Source organism: Zonotrichia albicollis, chromosome Z (assembly GCF_047830755.1).
Source record: "Zonotrichia albicollis isolate bZonAlb1 chromosome Z, bZonAlb1.hap1, whole genome shotgun sequence".
In the NCBI taxonomy this organism is placed as follows: domain Eukaryota; kingdom Metazoa; phylum Chordata; class Aves; order Passeriformes; family Passerellidae; genus Zonotrichia; species Zonotrichia albicollis.
Genome location: NC_133860.1, coordinates 70,886,620 through 70,900,646, shown reverse-complemented (window position 1 = coordinate 70,900,646; position 14,027 = coordinate 70,886,620).

Sequence of the window (14,027 nt, the reverse complement as noted above, 5' to 3'; positions counted from 1 at the left end):
TTCCCTTTCTTCTTACATACCTTCCTCCTGCCCTATCACACATTCAGGCAATGACAGAGCTGGATAGACACAGCTTTGGTTGTGAAAATGTTGAAGATATCACGAAAATGGAATAAAGTATACACACTTTCAAGGAATTAGGGCTAGGTGGTCTAGCAACAGGAAATATTGCAGCAGTGCTCTATCAGTAACAGACACAGTTGCTCTGCACAACTGCTGCTCCAGCAAAAGCCCTTGTGTACTTCAGCTGTTCCTACTTCATGCAATTATACTGGTGCAAATTCTGCTAACACAGTTTGCCAGCACAGACACTAGCTCTAGAAACTTCACCACTACAGGTTTGATGAATATTAATCAAGTATATTAAATATATAAGTAAACAAATATACTAACAGAACAGTTCTGATGCAGGCTTGTTAAGACCTGTCAATGCTTTAGGACTCTGATCATCTGCTGACAACATGTTTTATTCATTGCTGTTCACATCAAACTTACTGACAGCTTGTTTGAATGCTGCCCTTGCTAGGCTGCTGAGTCCCTTTTGTTGATCTTCATTCCCTCCCTTACTGAAGAGTTACCTGAGCTGTAGCAGAAAAGTGGGACCAAGCACCCAGTAGCCTTGTGTTAGCTGCCCTGGACAGCACCAGAACATCTGCACAAATTGCAGCCTGGAAACTGCATTGGATGGCTAACCAACAGTCCAGTTTGTATTGCAGAGGCCCTGTTACATTATTGGCCAAATTAGGGGGATTTAAGCTGGCATAGACATGTTTCTCCTTTCTGCAGAAGAGTCTTTCTCCTGCAGAGGACATCCTTAGGCTGCGCTTCATTCAGCATTTGTGCAGTGTCTGCTGGGCACAAAGGAAGTCTTTATCTATGGCCAGTCTGCTACTGAAGTCCAATAGTGACCAATGTCTTTTTCGTTTTACCAGGTAATGGATGGCATCAGCTACATGTACCAAGGCAGTGGAGTTTAGAGATGATCACTCTTCCTTTCTCTTCCCAGTGTTAGTCTCTCCTCCTCTCCATTGCTCTCTCCTCCTCTTTTCTTATTTTTCTCTCACTTCACAGCTTTCTGAAACAGTGCAGGTTAAGTTGCATTTTGATAGTAAAATAAACATCTTCAGGCTATATCTGCAATCCCTGCTGGATTTTTTAGGAATATTGCATATTTTTTGTCTCATCGGGCTCAGTCTTCAGTTGAGTCACCAGTGGCACAAGGGAGTAATGTCTCTGTTGCAGGAACAAAACAACCTCTGTATACTGCCTGTAGGAAATTCAATTGGTGTCTGTCTGTCTGCTTCCCTTTCTTCGTGGGGACACTTCTCGGGCACTATAATTGGCTTTGCTGGGGAGATAAGTGACAATTGTGGATGGGAGGAGGAAAAACAGGAGGAGGAAATCTCTCTATTTTTTATCTGTCTATTGAGATGTCAGTGTCAGCCAAGAAGCACTTAAAAGAGATCTACTCTTATCTGTCAAGAACAAGAACACATGGAAATATCTAGTCATGACAGGAAAAGCCAGTTACAAGGATGCACATGCCTAGGGCTTTCTGTAATGTTTTCTGATGAGAGGCTCACTGGCATACTCAGGGCTGGATCACTGCTTTGGGAGAAAACGAGAGGGAACGAATTCAAATCTTTGGGTTTTGACCAGCCACATGCATCAGTTCATAGTCATAAACATTCATCTCTTCTGGGATCTTTGCCCACATTAAGTCAGTACAACTTCACTGATTCCCTTGATCTCAAAAGCATGCATGCCTGTTTCCTATATGGCTTCCAGCATCACAGGCTGGTTTACATAGACTGGGCAAATTTGACCTAATATGGATTTGCCTGCTTTTCTTTAGAAAAGTCTGTGTGTGAAGGAGGAAAATTTGGAGTCTAATTACATGAAGGTTGATTCAAATGGTACCAAGCCATACAAGAATCAGAGAACTACTGAAGCTCTGAGAGCCTCTGTGTTTCCTGGTTGTGTACAAAAGACACTGCAGCAAATTGTTTCAATTGGCATAATAAGATGAATGAATCATAAAGCAGACAAGCAGCAATTCATCCCTCCACGCAGCCTCTCCCTCTAATAGTATTGTACTTAGTCCGCTCAGTAATTATATTTTCACTAACATTTTGCTTGCAGTCAGGTTCCTGTGCTCTTACTGACCAAAGAGCTTAGCATACGTTCACAGGTTTATCCCAGAAAATAAAATGGTTTTCTAGCTCTACAGAATTTAATCCCAGGTGCAAAGATCAGAGTTCCCCTTACCAGATACACATCCGTCAGTAGTCTCTGACCCAGGATAACCTCAGAAATGAATGTTCAACTCATTTTCACAGACCAGACCAGTGCAAATCCAGTTTAAATAGGCACAGGCTACAAGCTGCTCATCAAGTGAGGAGAATACCGCCAACCTTATTTTCAGTTTTTGTAGGACACAAGTAGGCTTAGCAAAAAGTTTCTAGTCAGACACCAAAGCTTTCTTTGATATCTTTTTAACATTAGGGTTTCCAGCTGGTAGAGGCTTCACACAGAGGCACATTGTAAAAATGCATTTCTCATTGCTGAGTTTCATTGCCTGACAGTGTAAATATAAAATGCTAAATTGTACAAACTCTGTTCCTCTTGCCTTCACAGCTATTTGTAGGAAAAAAGGCATCAGATTTTGGGACCATCTTCTGTGTCCAAAAGTAGGCAACAGAAATTACAAAGTTATACTTGGCTTCATAGGCATTTTTTTCAAAGCATGTAAGTGTCAGGTGTTGGTATTTGAGCTTCTGAATCATTCCTGATTACACTCTTGACAAAAGTCAAGGGCAGCATTATCTAAGATCTGTTCTGAGTCACATGTGCAATGCTGAACTGTCTAGCTTACCTCATTGACACTCTTTATTTGAAAACATTAGGGCATTAAGCGAAGTCAAATCCCAGCATCCAAGTATTACTTTCTGATTTCAGAAAATACCATATGTTTCTAAAATATCTGGAAGTCATTAGAGTTCTTTTTTTTCTCATTATTAATCTAGAAAACAATTCTGAATATTAACAAAAATGAGGGAGGGGGGGTGTAGATAAAATATAGAGGATGACAGAAAGAAGTTTCCAGTGTCAGCAGTTTATGACAACCCAAGATTTATTTTATGCTACAAGAGGACTGCTTCAGAAGACTGGTAAAAGCTTTGCAGTGCCATTAGCTACTGGTGTGTTCCACCCTGAAAGGCAGGCAAACACAAAGATGCTCATGGTCAAAAAGGAAAAGCAAAAGTCAGAGGGTCCAAAAAAGTTGTATAGTTCTATTAGCAAATTATACACTTGGCATGGACATTGGTATGTGTTAGTAGTTAGTCCCCTATCTTTCAGTATAAAAACATGATGGTGGATTTGGAGGGAGGGAGGGAGGGAGGGAGGGAGGGAGGGAGGGAGGGAGGAAGGAAGGAAGGAAGGAAGGAAGGAAGGAAGGAAGGAAGGAAGGAAGGAAGGAAGGAAGAAAGGAAGGAAGGAAGGAATGTTGGTTACCTGTACTAGTGATGGCTCCAGCACTGACCCAGCTGAGGAGATGTTTTAGGGTCCTGGAGGCACCACCTGGACTTCATGGAGGTACATTTTATAGATAACTTTCCTCATCCTAGAGCTCAGTTTCTCATTTCTCACTTAAATGCAAATTATTTGTCATGCACAGTTTGTTCTTTTATACCTTTGTGAAAATGGGTCAGAGGGTTTCGGGGTCTTTGGTGATCTTGATCCCAACTCTATTGGGTTGACCTTTAGTTGACCGTCCGTGCCTGCTTCTTGACCTTTTTCCTGCAGCTGTGTTGTGCTGCACTTATCTCCAGAAGCCAGAACAAGGGTGTTTGACACAGAAAAACACTGCCCTACCTCTGTCTGGTCCCCTTCTCCAGCCATACTCCATTCTATTCTATTTTCACAGCATGTTCTTACCATCAGTCCTTTGTTTAACTCCAAGCTATCTGGCAATCAGTGTTTGAGACATATATGTTAGCCACTTATCTTGTGGGCTTCTACAGCTGGAGGCAAGCAGTCATACACATTACACATCAAACTGAGTCATACTTCAAGTCTCAACCAACCATAATAACATGTCTAAGCCCATTTATTGTATCTAATTCAGGTAGTGAAATTTTTGTGTTCATTTCTCTACTTTTATTCTTCTGACCCTCAGCTTAACAGTGATTTAATATCCCCAAACTTGGTTCTGATTTGAGTGCAATTTTTTCATTATATTTGCTTACACTGCTGTTTTTTATAGGTTTTTTGTTTTTCCTATTTACTTGCCTTTACAACCAATTTTTAAAAATAACTATACTTCAGCTCTTTCTGCTTGCCAGCTGCTGCTATTTCATAGTTTATAGAGAAAGCATTTCCTAGACATTAAGTATTTTCAATGAGAACTCTTGTTCTTGTGCTGATGGATTTCAAATGTGATTTTTTAAAATGTTTGTTTATGCTCTGTCCTCATGGAAGTGCCTTCCAGTTCATTTTTAGAAAGCAATGCACAGAATGGTAGGTTAAAGGTCAAAACTAACTTGCTGAAGTTTGAATATTTACAATGTTTTGGGTTTATTACAGTTACAGGACAAATGGCACTTTGTAAGCCTCTTCAGTTACTGTCAATTGTCATCTGCAGATGACTAACTTCCTATCAACTTGTCATTCAACCACATACTTTATCTAGCTACTGATTTCCATATTACCTTTGGGGACTGATTTACAGGTGTGCTTGTGTCTTGCTATCCAGTGCCCTGCCAAAAGTCTGGTAGGACATATCTATCTTCTCATGACGATGGCTGGTATTATGTAACAAAGATGTATAAATAAATCTTTTGCATTCATGACAATGTGTGTATCACTGCAACTGACTAGGCTGCAATGTGTCTGAATTTGTCTTATGACAGAGGTGCATTACAGAAATGTTCAACATACTTCTAGTCCTATTTTTGGCATCCAGGAACAAAGTATCAACTGCAAATGGCAAATGTGTTGGCACCTCCTCCTCACATGGATATGCATGTCTTAGTTTCAGCCAGGACAGGGTTAATTTTTTACAGTAGTTGGGAGAGGGGCATGGCCAGAGCCTAATGTTATTCACTACCACCTTGCATCATCGCCAAGGGGAGGGGAAAGGAACTCTTTCCCTTTTCTGAGAAGGGTGTCCTTTTCTAGTCAGGAGAAAAGGAAGGGCAGGAAAGAGCCCATCAATATTTGTCAAAGACTATATGTATAAGTGGTTTCTTTGTTTTATACCTTTTGGTATAAATGCTGTTGCTGTTACTGTTTGTTTCCTTATGTCATTGCTGTTTCCACTAAATTCTTATCTCAGCTTGTGATTTTCATCTTTTGTGTCTCCAATTCTCAATTCCATCCAACCAAAGTGGGAAGAATGAGGGGAAGGCGGAAGGGAGTGAGAGGCAGTGTGGTTTGGACTCTCTTGGGAGAACTAAATTGGGAACTACCCAACCTAAATCATGACAATCTATTAGATACTGTATGAGGAGTTAGTGGATACCCAACAGATGTCCAGTCTGGTCCTCCTCAGCTGTAGCAAGACCACCTCCATGAATCTTCCTTCTAGGAGGAAGAAAACAAATCTCAATTCAATGGTCTTGGTTTCTGAAAATAATTTCATACTGGCATTCACAGTTTTCTGCTGCTTTTATTGTTTACAGTGCTTTGAACAACCACATTGACTTTGGAGAAGTGAATAAGCATGCTTTTTCCTCTGGATGCCCATGTACGTTTTAAGTCAGCACCTGCATAATATAAACAGGCAGTTGAGTAGAAACAGTAAAAGGAATTGGAAAGAATTTATTTTAAAACATCAATAAACAACAGGGAAAGGGCTTGAACAGTAAAAAGGCCTGAGTAAGAGAATGCAAAGAAGAGAAGTAATAGAGAAGAGACTAAATAAACCGCCTGTGAGTAGGGCATCAGCTGTTAGAATCATAGCACTTTGATCTGGCTTATGGGGGAAAAAGATGGGCCATGCCTTTCTGGTGCAGTTGACTGCTTTGGTAGTGAGCACCATGAAGTACCACAGAATGACAAAATGGGTCAGGTTGGAAGGGATCATAATGCATCATCTGGTCTAACCACCCTGCTCAAGCAGGGTCATTCTGGAGCACATGGCACAGGATTGCATCCAGACACTTCTTAAGTATCTCCAGAGAGGGAGACTCCACAACCTTTTGCAAAGCCTTTTCCAGGGTTCAGTCACCTGCATAGTAAAGATTTTTCTTCATGTTTACATGGAACTTCCTGTGCATCAGTTTCTCCCTTTTGTCCTATTGTTTGGCACTGAGAAGAATCTGGATCCATCCTCTTGGCACCCTCCTTCCAGATACTTACAGACAGTGATGAGACCATCTGCCAGACTTCTCAAGGCCCATCTCCCTCAGCTTTTCCTCATAAGACAGATACTCTAGTCCCCTTATTGCCTCAAGGTTGTTCTTTTAAAATAACTAGAAAAGAAATCTATGGGGTGACCTGATTTGACCATATTGTGGCTTTTTAGTACCTAAAAGGAACCTGCAATAAAGTTGGAGACAAACTTTTTACAATGGTGTGTAGTGAAAAAACAAGGCTTTAAACTGGAAGAGAATAGGTTTAGATTAGATATAAGGACAAAATTTTTACAATGGGGGTGCTGAAACACTGGTAACAGATTGCCCAGAGTGGTGGTAGATGCTTCATCCCTGGAAGCATCCAAGATTAGGCTGGACAGGGTTGTGAACAGTCTGATCTATTTGGGGATGTCCCTGGTCATCACAGGGGGTTGGACTAAATGACCTTTCAATGTCCCTTCCAACACAATGTATTCTGTGATTCTGTGGTGCAGTGGAAAGTGCCCCTGGCCATGGCAGAGAGGTTGGAACTGGGTGATCTTTAAGATCCCTTCCAACCCAAACCATTGTATAATTCTCATTGTCTTTGTAGCCCCCTGCTGAACTTGCTCCAGGAGCTCCATGACTTTGTTTTACTTGGGACCCCAGAACTGGACACAGCATTCCAGGTGAGGCCTTACCAAGGCTGAGACAGGGAGCAGAGTTCATCTCCCTTGAACTGCTGGCACTGCTCTTCATGATGCAGCCCAGGATGTCACCGGCCTTCCTGGCCACCAGGGCACTGCTGCCTCATGGAGCGCTTGTTGTCCACCAGGACCCCCAGCTCCTTCTCCACAGAGCTGCTTCCCAGCAGGTCACCCCCAGGCTGTGCTGGTGCCTGGGGCTGTTCCTCCCCAGCTGCAGGACCCTGCACTTGCCTTGGCTGAATTTCAGCAGGTTCCTCTGTGCCCATCACTCCAGGCTGCTGAGGTCCCTCTGAAGGGCTGCACAGCCCTCTGGGCTATTGGCCACTGCTCCCGGCTTTGTGTTGTCACTGAAATTGCTGAGGAGGCCTCTGCCCTTCATCCAACTCATTGATGGGTAAATTAAACAATACCAGGCCCTTGAAGGACACCACTAGTGACAAACCTCCAACTAGACTCTGTGACACTGATCACAACCCTGTTGCATGTAGGCATGCAGTGTTTCTCCTGCAGGTCAGTGATGAGGGTGCAAGGCAGCTGTGCCTCAGCTCCACCTGACCCATAGTGGCAAAAGAGGAGGGGTTGGAATTCCTCACATCTAACTGACCATCAGTAAGCTGGAGATTCTCCTGCCAAAGCAGGAGTGGTTTACTGTGAAGATTTCAGGTGCAAAGGTGTGCTCATTTTGTCATTTATATTGACTACTGCCTCTGATCAAATAGATTGGTTTGTCCAGCCGTGAGCTTGGAGAAACCTCCAAATAAGTATTCTGCTGTGGAGAGTATATTTCCAGAAGAGGACTTCATATGTAACTCAATGAAATCCTAAAGACAGATTTAATGAATGACACTCAGCTTTTCTCACTGCAGTAAAATGAGGGGGACCTGATCTTAATTTTCTTGCTGAGACCAGCCTGCAGAGCCTGAAATTCAAAGATACAATATCTGCTTTGTTACTCTATGAGCTTGCTGTAAAATATGCTGTAATCTTTGCCAGGGATATGTTGTGCATTCCCTGGAGGTTTCTCAGCACTGAGGAACACTTCAGACTGCTTAACAGTTTGTTCAGGCTTTGCCTTATAAGGTCTTTTAACTCCAGCACAAGCGCATGACAGCCCCTCCAAGTGTCAGGCTGTTGGGAACAGACCACAGCAACAGTTTCTCTGCTCAGAGAGCCACATTTGTCCTGTCTGCCTTAACCTACTGCCCTTCCAGCTCCTGTCCTGACAGGCAGCATAGAAATGGGGGCTTAGGGTAAAGTGTGGGAAGGGCAGGATTTAACTCTGCCAGTGTGTGTGTCCTTACAGAAAAGACTTGATGATTTTGAATAAGTCAAGATCCTTTTGTGTTTTACACAGACTTTGATTACAGCTGTGGTGCCCTGGGAAGATTGGTAGTCTACCACATTTCACATATTCTTCGGTGGTAAGGCATGGGATCTCTGCTCTTGGGAGACATCTTTTCTGCTGGTGAAGCTGAGAGCCACGAGTTAAAACTTGCTTTCAGCTCTCCCCACTATGCAATTTCAACAGTAGCAGCAACTCTATATCAAGGCAGCAGAAACATTTCTCTTCTATTCTCAGTGTGTCTGTGTCTTATTTTAGCAGCTCTGAAACATCAGCAGATAAGGCCAAAGTACTGAAATGGGGAATGCTAACCACTGAAAGCCAAACATGCTTTGCTTTGACTTAAAATATCCTCTGGTTGAGTTCTAAGCCATGGGAAACAGACACTTGGGGAAATTCAGGAGTACTTTCAGCCTCTCCTGTAGTTTCCATTAACATTCCCATCACAGCTTGGCCAGGCTGCACACTGGCAGAAAGCTCACTGGCCTTTGCTGTCCTCAATGTCCAAGTGTTTGGAGCTGTGGGGAAAAGCAGCCCAATGTGAGGGCAACACAGGGAGCAAAACAGCCAGGAACAAACCTTGGACTTCCAGCACCGCAATCCCTTGTCAGAAGGCTATCCCATCTCCTGCAGGCAAAACCCCACTCCTTAAGCTCCCTCCACATCCATGAAAGCCTTCCACATTTCAAAAACCTACAAATGGTAGCAACTTCAACTACATAGACTCAGCAGCTGAGTAAATCCCGGCTGTCTGTGGTAAATCATTCAAATGACGACTCGTAGAAATAGGTTCAGTGGGGCTGCCATTTGAAGGCAATCTGTTCAAAGGCTCTGAAACATAGCTGCAACTTGCTTTGAGGGCAAAAGATACCAAGACATCTGTAGCCAGTATTTGTTATCATACAGCACTTTATCTAGAGCCAAAATATCACAACTTAATTAAACAATAAAACTGCAATAACCACAGTATCCATGGATCTTAAGTTGCCCAGAGTTAGGCTTTTCACAAACAGATAAAAGAACTGCCTATGTTGTATGTTGAGCTCTGTATACTTATAGGGACATTCATATCAAAATTTAGGCTTCATCTGCTAAACTCCAAAACAAACTATCTTTCGATATTTTTTTTTAACATACTTTAAAGAATTATGAAACAACTTTTACTTACAGTCCTATCTAACGTGGTCACTGCTGAAAGGTTTTTCCAGTTTCCTACTTGCAACAATGCTGCATTTGACTTTCTGGCATTGTAGCAGCTGAAATTGCAGTTCACTCAAGGCAAACAAAATGCAAGCTAATACTTACTGTGGAACTTTTAACACAAAAGCAACAGACTAAAATATTAGCTCTGCTTCCCTTGAATCATCATTTTAGTTTGAAAATGCAAACCAGATCTCTGATTTAAAGGCAACCTCTGTTTTTCCTGACATTTTTAAATTATTAACTCACTTTTCTCAGTGCACTCTTTGTTTCTCTTCGAAGTATCAAGAAAGTTCCTTTTGCTTTGCATTTTTTTCCTCTCTGCCTCATTCCAGAAGACTGTAAGTTACGCTTTGTTTCTGCAGCAGTGGATTTTCTGTGCTCTTTGGGAAAACTGCTCAGATCAATTGCAGGAATGATTCTCACTGCAACATTTCACAGCTGGTACACTTTCATCATGAGATGGGACAGGCAGCCTAGAATACTAAATCAGAACTCTGATAACTGGATAACAAGTATAGTGAAAACAACCAATAAATGGTTATTGGTTATTAAAAAAGAAGCATTTTTTGGGGCGTTGATTTGTGGAAATCTTTGCCAAATTTCTGCTATGAGTCAGAACTATCAACCAGACAGCAGAGGATTAGCATCTTAGGTTGGTAACAATGAAATGTGGTTTTAAACTGGTGTATTTTGAAAGGGAAAAATTAAATCCAGAATTGCTTATCAAGCTGTGATAGTGAACTCCCAGGCAAAGCTTTATTATTTTGAAGGTACTAATAAGAAAGACTTCAAATAATTTTTTCAACCAAAACCAAAAATACATAATATGATTTGTAAGTTTTTATGTAGAATGAAATTTAACTAATCATCCTGTAACTAATCATCCTTCCTCAGCAGCCACATAGCAACCAGTCCCAGTACTGCAGAGTGCACAGAGTGAACAAGATGAGAAGACAAGACAGGCATAGGAACACCTTCATGGAAGGATGGTTTGAAAGTTGTCAGGGTCTGACCAGTAATGTCATCTACAGGATGTCTGCTTATTGATCTATTCTACTAAATAAATTCATTTAACTTGCTGAGGTTAGAGTTTATTTTGCAAGTAGTGTTACCAACTCAGATATTGGGGGAGAGGGGGGCGAGGAGGGGGTTGGAAGAGAAATGTCCTAGACAGATTTGATATGTGAAAATTCAAAATACAACTTTGGATGTCCCTTCTTCCATATGGTCCCTGTCTTCTGAAAAGTGCCATCATCCTTAACTGAGACTCTCATGTCAACATGGAGATATATGCTTTCAGTATAGTTGAACTGTGGTTTGGCAACTAATAACATGTGCAGTAAAAGATATATTGAAGATGTTGCTTGCAACAGACACATCCAGAGCTTTTGTCACTTCATTGTCATCACATACTAGATAGAAAATTGACATCTGTTGTGGACATACATACGTAGGTTTATGCAACTTGAAGTACACTGAAACAGCTATAAAACCACACCATGACCACCTTTCTTGATTCTAGTGACAACCTGGGCACTAGAATCAAGAAACGCCTTTGTCTTTTGACAGTTCTCAACCGGAAGTATTTTATCAGTCTTTAAAAGGTGTATTTTTTAAAATATATTTATCAGTCTTTAAAAAGTATATTTTTTCACTATAGGAACATTCTAAAATGTGGATAAAATTAATTTTTCTGAAAATATCTCATGTATCCACTCTCTCCATACTTTTGTTGGGTGCCCAAGCTACAAATGTTGTAATGCCCATAAAGTTAGAAGACTAAATAAATTGGTCATCTGAAGAAATCAAGGAAAAAATGTAGTAACAGGGAGATGATTTTTCTTTTCTGAGAGCAAAGAATAGAAAATCATGTTGGGAAACATCATGAAGAAGAGATGCATTTTTTCATTAGTTGTATCTGGTTGTCTCTTTACAATTTTATTAGGGAAGCAAAGTTCCTCCACCTTCCTTACAAAAGAGTCTCAGACTGCTGTGAAGAGCAGTCTGTGGCAGAAGCACACTCAGCTGAGAGATTTTTTTCACTTCACTAATTGATTCAAACTTCCTAGGGGAAATTTGCACAAGAATAATTCAAGAAAAAGTAGTCTTATATTGTTAAATTAACAACCTGATGTGCTGCCTTCTTCTCCAGTTGCGCAGATGGCCCTACTACATGGTTACTACTATTTTAATACATGATGGACAAATACATAAAGCACAGAGCTACAATACGCTCTCTCATGGTATGTGCCCTTTGTAGAGCAGTTTCAGCCTCTTAGGGAGCCTTTTTGTTTTCATTCCTGACACACCTAGCAGTAACTAACCTAACTACATGAGAACACTTGAGACCTTTTGAGAGAGGTTTGAATTTATCATGAAGTTGAGGATACCTGCAGCCTTGCTCCACACGCTATTCTCTGGTACAGAAGACATAAACCAGTGAAAGTTGGAGAAAGATGAAAAGCCTGCTTAAGTACTAAATTAAGACATAACTGGAAGTTTTCAAAGTTAAAGAATTCAACCTCTTCCCAAATATCTTTATTTAAAAGGGTGGGTGACTGCTTAATTTTGAAACAATTATGTCTTGTATTCTCTTCCAGGTTTCAAAATTGAAATACATGCAGAAACCCAAAATGTAGACATGTTGACAGGGAATTTCAAAGCAGTCTAGAGGTTTGAGAATCATTTTTAACTAAATTCAGTGGAAGACAATGTCAATCATTAAGACTGCTTTGTAAATCAGCATTAAATTTCATCCTAGGAACTTCTGACTACTAGGTTTAATGAATACTATCTCTTCTGAATGCTACTTACCAAACAAGACCTTTGTACATTAGAGGCACAAAATAAAGATGATTTAATAATTAGATGCACACCAGAGATACCAGTTTAATGGCAATGTCATCTTGTGTTAGGCTTGTATGTGGTATGCAAAAGAAGCATAGAACGCTGTTCTACAGCATAGAACAGTTCTCTAGTTTGTTCCTTACAGCATTAAAGCATAAAATAATGTCATCAGAGTGACACAAATAGGAAGTTAGTGGAATTTTCATCTTTCTCTGGAATTCTGATTAAGATTTTTTTTCAGCATCTGTTGTCTGTAGTACTAGTTTTGGAAAAGCATTAGAGGGAATAATATTTTCTGGTCGTGACCCTGAGCAAGGAACCAGTGGGAACACCTTTCCTATGACAGAGACTTGACAGTGTGCTTGTGTGCCTGTGGTTGTAGCACTGGGAGTGTGACCACAGAAAAGCAACAGCCTTAATGATCCTTGGAAGAAATCACTTTCACATATGCAATGCAGGATCTTCATGTAATACGTACCTGTGTTCAAGGCAAAGTCTTGGCACTTTGTTGGCTGCCTCAGCCTGTGAAAAGATTAATGAATTCCCTTAACAAAAGAAGTCAGATGTACTAATTTGAACATAGTGTAGACTGATCGAAAATTCACATTGAACTTGCAGCATGTGTCCAGAAAGTAGCCAGCTATTTTTGTCTCTTCTTTGTGGCTCTGCCACTCTCTGAATTGGAGGCCGAAAGGCCAGGAGATGATTTCCATGTGGAAGGTTTCCAGTTTTTGTCAGGTCAGAAGACCAGAAATGGCATACTGTCTAAAAATATATAATGTCATTTTGATTTTTGGTTTATTTTGAGTTTATTTTAGGGCTGGCACCACTGACTAGCAGGCTTAAAGGCTATATGACAGGTCTCAGGAGGATTTCAGAAAGATGGACTGTGATAAACAGACCTGACTACAATCTGACTCACTCTTTCAAAGAACTGTTAAGGCCCCTTATTTGAATTGATGCATTTAACTCCTCTTTACCTCTGAGATAAAATCAAAATTTTACTTCTTGTGTTCCTACAATGTGCTGAAATTGAGGAGGACCGGTTTAAATGCCCATTGTTAAATTACAGCCTTGATGAAGATAAGCTGTACTGTAGAGACCTCTCTGGGCAGCCCCTCCACTGAGGAGAAGATAATGATGTCATAATTTTCCTAGTTATTTATCTTTAGCTGAAAGCTTGCCATTAACAAAAGCTGCCCCTGTAGATTGGAATTAACTCCTCAAAACTTTTTTGGCATTGCAAATCCAACATCAATCCCATAGCCCTTCTTCTAGGAGTTCAAAGATAGGAGACAAATCTGAGAATGGTCTAAAGAATCTGGTAACAAAAGGATGTTTAAAAACTAGGTATTAAGTTATCTTCTGGTCATATGTGGGGGAAAAAATAAAACAAAGGTCCCAGTGTCACCACAGCAGTAGTAAAAAAGATTTGCCAGTTACATTCTGGAACATTCATTTATTTTCATCTTTCTACAGCTTTTGTCTTTTGGGCTGCAGACAACTTATTTATTTTCTTTACAATCTCACTTCTAAAGCAAAATCCACTGTACTAACCCAAACCTCATCAGTAAATATTTTTGCATTTTT